General features: G+C 35.2%; 1 non-coding gene across 1 annotated transcript; it reads right to left on the bottom strand.

Annotated features, from left to right (window-relative positions):
• Nucleotides 1-218: 218 nt before the first annotated feature.
• On the bottom strand, nt 219-322 carry LOC141559184 (U6 spliceosomal RNA). Its single transcript, XR_012487264.1, has one exon. It is a non-coding gene; the product is annotated as a U6 spliceosomal RNA (small nuclear RNA).
• Between the last annotated feature and the right edge of the window lie 5,869 nt (nt 323-6,191).

Below are 6,191 nucleotides of genomic sequence, written 5' to 3'. Positions count from 1 at the left end.
TAACAAATAAAGAAAATAAGCAGTGAATGATAGCTTAATAGCATGTCTTTGAGCTATTGTGGAGAGAGGTGTATGCTTATTAAAACTATTTTCAAGGAATAACACTGGTCACAGTATAGGAGCAGAGCCTTTAAGAGGGTAAAATGGAAGATATTTTAAAGTAATTTTTTCAATGCATTATTTTTAATGCTCCATAGCCTATAGATTTTTATCCTTTAAAAAAAAAGGAATGATTCAGAAATTTGCATGTCATATTTACACAGGGGCTATGCTAATTTTCTCTTTTTCAATCCAATTTTGGTATTTATAATGTTCTAGGGATGGCTCAAAATCTCCACCAGCCAATAGCATACAGAAAGCACCATTTTTAAACATTACAATGGATATATGAATGTCTTGTATAAGACCTACAGTCAGAGTTCAAGAGCCAGCATCAAAGATCATATTTATAAATAGCATCAAACCAGTCATTGCATGATCAATTCTAATGGATTACTAAACCCATACTGTAAAGCACCATTATCCCACAATGGAGGGGAAAAGGGATGTTCTTATGAATTTCATATTCCAGAGAATTTAATATATTTAACCATTAAACTCCAGGGTGAAACAGAATGAACAGGAAACTTGTTAGGGATAATCAGAGAGGAGGAATCATGGAGGAGAGTCTCAGGAAATGAAAAATAGCTGATAACAACAAGGGAGTCCCAGAGAGATGAAAGAATTACAAAGAAAGGGAAAAATAAAACCAGAACATACAATTGCATAGCAAAATGCATCAAATTTTTATAAAATTTTATAGTTCTTTGATTTGGTAGGCCCCTCAAAAGAAGTAATACTTTGAATTTCACACAAGGCATATCAGAAAGAGTGAGGTTGACAAGTCCCTGACCATCAAGCCTGAAGTCATTTGAGTGATTGTGTCCACCCATTCGTCATGCTTTAGAGATTACAAATGAGAGAGATTCCTTACCAGCTATCCTTTAGATCAAAAACTGAGCCAACGACTATTTTATTCGTAACAATATCACCTTTCTCCTCTCTTAGGTCACAGGGCAAGGTTACTGCCCTGGGGAGGGGAAGGGGAGCAAATCAGCATCAACCAACAAGGAAAGAAGTGATGCTTTTACTCTCTCCAAAGTCTTACCCATCAGATAATCAGTCAATCACAGACTTCAATGCAATGCTCAAATTCCACTTGCTTGAGAATCTACACGAGGGAAAAAATGACCACAGCCAATTTAGGAAAAAAGTAAGAAAACATTATGGGATGTCCATCATTTAAATTCCACGGGCTCCCAGGCACAATCCAGTTTTAAATCTGCACTCTGTAATTCGTGTTTCCAACTATTTATGCTTTTGTCCAAAGAAACCCAGAAATCCATCATCAAGGATGCCATTGTGCTGAGTCATCACACCGCCTAAGCTAGCATTGAACTCTTGAACTGCGCAGTGTATTGATTAGTGCTTACAATTGGGTAATTGTATTTACCAACAGAGCCTACAGTGACATCATTATTCTCCTGCTTTGTTTCAGATCATTTTGCTTCAAAAATATTATCATAGCCATGATTATAGCAAACCAGAGTACAATTCAGTCTGTAAGGGAGAATAGCTCAGCCTAACAGAACTAGGCTCACCATAGGAACTAGACTCACCTAAATCCAGTTAGCATCCAGTGGATTACAGATGAAAATCCACTGTATGCTAACTAGACCTAGGTCTTCCATTGAGCACTGCCAAGGCTGTCCTGATGGGCAAGCCAAGGAAATGTTTAATGTGTTTTATGGAGTAAAGGAAAAGGATACCTTAACATACCTGTGTGTATATGTGTATAAACACACACATATAGTAGATATGTAAATATGCAAATACTATAAAGTAGGAAGGGGAAACTCATTATAAGAAATCTAAATAGTATGCTATGTAACCTATATAGTATACTAAGGGTTATAAAATATTAATACACACACATCTACGTCTAGATATCATCTCATTTGAACATTATAACAACTCATCTGGATGGAGGGAGAATGGCGGGGGAAAGTCCAGTGGTGGGAAAACATCAATGTGGGGAACTGCCAAATAGTGATTTCCCTTTACTAACCAATATAGATAGGCTATAAAACTATAATTGCTATAGTATTAGACTGGGACATTAAAAAGTTAAGTGACTTGGTTATCATTATGTAACGATGTCAGAGGCAAAACTTAAATTTTCTGGACTTCAAGCCCCAATTTCTTGTAAAGTTTCATCTCTCCCTGGCCACTTATCCTCTGTAAGTATTCTCTCCCACTGTTTGAACGTAATCTCTGTAAGGCTAGTTCATTTGTATTTATATCCTCAACACTCAGAACTGTGTGTGGCACATTGGAAGCACTTAATAAATGTTTCAATCACTTATTCATCATCCCTCCACTATCCTCCTTGAGGGAACAGAATATGTAGCAGACAAATTTTGATAATTTACCTATGATTGCTAGGATGAACTAATGAAAGAGTGGTGGGAGTTATAAGCAGAGGAAGGAGCATAGGAAACTGTGTAGACACATAGGCACTGATCATCACAAAGGGTAACAAATGGGAAAAGGGAGGACCCCCAAAAGGTGGGAGCACCAAAATACATTTCACCTATTTCACAATTTTGCCTAGGGCTGACTGAGTACTCAAAATTACATTGTTAGCTAGTCCTTAAGGCTTATTAGGTCATTTCAAAACATTCAGGCAACTAGAGAAAAAGGAGAAATGCTTAAAGCCATCTTCCATTAAATCTAAATTATCATTGCCCTAAAAAATAGGTAGTGCAGGTAGATTGTAAAGCATTAGTGCTACTGAGGGATCGGCCCTGGTTAAATTCTCATTGCCTGGCACAAACTTGCTCTGAGTGTGAAAATCAGATTTCCACTGTCATAGCCTAGATAAATTCAGCAGGCCAGGAGGAAGAAAGGTCTCCCAGTAATATTGCTCATGATGGGTGCTATAGCAATTGGGGACAGTTCATGCTTCAGGCTACAGAGCAGGGTAAAACCTATACAATATGGCTTTCATTGAAGTGGCAATTAGTGGAAATTATAGAACAGGACATTGCAAAATTGTCATCATGAAAAGGATTTCCCCAAGCCAGATGCAGTCCAGTTCTCCTTAAGCCAGCCAAGAGCTAAAGAAATCTCTTCTTTAAAAATTGAATCAGCCCTTAGTCTATAGTTCCAGTTATAACAACATTGGGGAATTTGTCTACTCTCCTCCACTGGCTCATGTCCAGCTGCATTTAGGGAGGCTGTGGGGATCTACGCTGACTGTTACATCTTTGAATGACAAAACTATTCAAAAGAAAATTGCTCATGTGACTTTATTCATGACTAAGACAATGAAGCAACTGAACTCCTCAGAGCCCTTGAGTCTGTTGTAAGTAGTCCCTCTGGTTTTAATTTTATTTGAAATAGGACATTAGAGCATTGTGTCCAATGTGACTCCCTAAAGAATGGGAGGGGAGAGGATCCAGAAAAGAATAATCAAAATGGTTAAAAGATTAGAAAATGGAAGTCATGAAGAAAGATTAAAGAAGCTAGGGTTGATTTTGAGGAACAAAAAACAACCTAATAATTATTTCTAAGTATTTCAAAGTGTATAATTAGAAGGGTGCTGACAGCATATTCTCTAACTATAAGAAGGACAAAAGTCTAAAAAATGAACTTAAATTGCAACAAGAAATATTCATGTGAGGTGTAACGAAGAACTTCCTAGCAGTATCAAGGACTAAAATATTAAATAGACTACTAGGGAAACTGATAGAATCCCTAAATGAGCAGAGCTTAGAAAAAATATTTTTACAATATGGTTTGGAAGGAGCATTAACAGTCAGTCAAAAAGCATTTATTTGACATCTACTATACATTAGGCATCATGTTAAGTGCTGGTGATACAAAGAAAGGCAAATCATGTACTGCAATAGACATTTCTGGATTTAGAACAAGAAGATCTAGGTTCCAATGATGATTTTGTCACTATCCATATTTCTTTGGATAAGTCACTTGTCATGCCAATTTCCTTCTCCAAAAATAGGGGGAAGTAGATAATTTTTGTGGTTTCTCTCAATTATAATCTACAATTCTATACTCCTATAAGTAGCATTTGATAGAGGCAAAATATTTGGATTAGATAAGCTTTTAGGATCTCCTCTCCTAAAATTAAGTCAATCGTTGTACTTCTAACACTAAAAATGTAAATATCTGTCACACAGAGGAATTTTATGTAAAATCTCAATTCAAATAATATTTTATATTGATGATTTATACTGGTTATATCACAATCCAAATCTGTGAAACTCACTTATATGACTCTTTAAATCTATTTGATCTAAATTCTGTGACCTAAAATTCATTATTGTTCTGCTCTCTATGGAACTGATTGACCTATTTTAATTAGATTTATCTATTAGCATTGAGAGATGTCTATATGCTGAAGGGGTCTCTCAAAGTTTACATTTAACAAAGCATAACAATACGATTATCCCCCTTGGCAGTGAAAGTCATACTCTCGAGAACTAGTAAAAATGATGATGATGATGATGATGATGATGATGATGATGATGATGATGACGGCGACAATAATACTATACAAACTCCTCAAAGCCCAAGCCATCATCCACATCATGGGAAGGGGGCCAATGAGGGACAATTAAAAGTATATAACCCAGGATAATATAGAGCAAGAATTCTATGTGTTGTGAGATTCTTCAACCTCAAACCTGTGTGAAGATCTGAAAGGAGCTCTCGAAGGCTGGCCTCTTGGGCTCTGATAATACCAGTGACTATGTTAGTGTCCGGGCCAGTATGATATATCTGGTCCTGTAAATCTAAGAAATAGATAGGGCAACATAGAGTTGCAGGTCAATCTACTCAGAACTACTGTGGTGATCAGAAAAGCATAATTCAAGGTATGTTCCTACATTTTGATACACCAATAATGTCAAGATATGCATGTGGAAATCAGAATACCAAAACTTCACCTCACTGGAAATGCTTCAGTGTGGATAGTGCTGACCACTATAATAGGTAAATCACAAGTACACATAAAATGGATTAAATGGATTATAGATTGGAAAACTTTTATTATACACCAAAAGTACATCATAATAAAATTAGAAATATCTTACCAGTTAATAGCAAGGGATATTTGAAATATTGCTTTTTGTTTATGAGATCTTCAATTCCCACTTATACACCAAAGTATTTCAGATCAAGGCAGACTATCATTTAAAAAAAATTCAGTCCTCAACCCAGATTAGATGAAATGAGAAATAAAATTGGGGATTTAATTAAATCCAAAGAGGAAAAAAGCCAAAGAATTTTAAGGCACTCACAAATTACAATTAACTGCAAACTCTAAAAGGGCTAACAAATGATGATATAGATGGCAATATATTGCAATAAATGGAAATGGCAAAATAACACCAGTTTCTTGAATTATTTTGAAAAAGAGATAGACATACTCAGACTGGAATTTTTAAATAGCACAAATTCTACTAATAGATAAATGATACCAAAACAAAATTATTCATCAAAAAGCTGATATCTGCTATAATCATAATGAACAAATACTTTCCCCATAGAATTTAACAGAGAGCAGATTTCAGGACTCCCCACAATTGTATATGATGTAGTCACTGTCATTGTAAAGACTATAGGAGCAAAGGGAAAGCTATACAGGAATACTCCTAAGAAGAGGTATAAAATGCCATCATGGAAGAATCACCTGAAGAAAACTAATGAATACCTGTCAAAAGGCATTAAAAGATTAGATCAATAATGTAATCTGATGTGCATAGTAGACAATTGGGATACAATATAAATCAATTAAAGACAACACCAAAAAAGAAGCATATATAAAAGAATCCAAAAAATAAAAGGACATAAGTAATTCTTGATACTCTTAATTCATAAATGAAGACCTAAAGATTAACATAATAAAAAGAGTTAAAGTAAGACAATAACAAAATTTTAAAAATTAGCAGCAACATTATTGATATAGATATATAATAAGAGAGATAGATACCTAAGCATAATTATATAGAGATATGATCCTAGTCCTAAAACCCGTTGTTAAAGGAGTCTTTGGAGATAAATGCCCTGTTCTTTATAAGGGACAACATAAAGATGGTGAAAATGGGAGTGTTCACCACAACCACTTA

This window comes from Sminthopsis crassicaudata, chromosome 2 (genome assembly GCF_048593235.1).
Source record: "Sminthopsis crassicaudata isolate SCR6 chromosome 2, ASM4859323v1, whole genome shotgun sequence".
In the NCBI taxonomy this organism is placed as follows: domain Eukaryota; kingdom Metazoa; phylum Chordata; class Mammalia; order Dasyuromorphia; family Dasyuridae; genus Sminthopsis; species Sminthopsis crassicaudata.
This window is presented reverse-complemented; position numbering and strand designations above follow the sequence as displayed.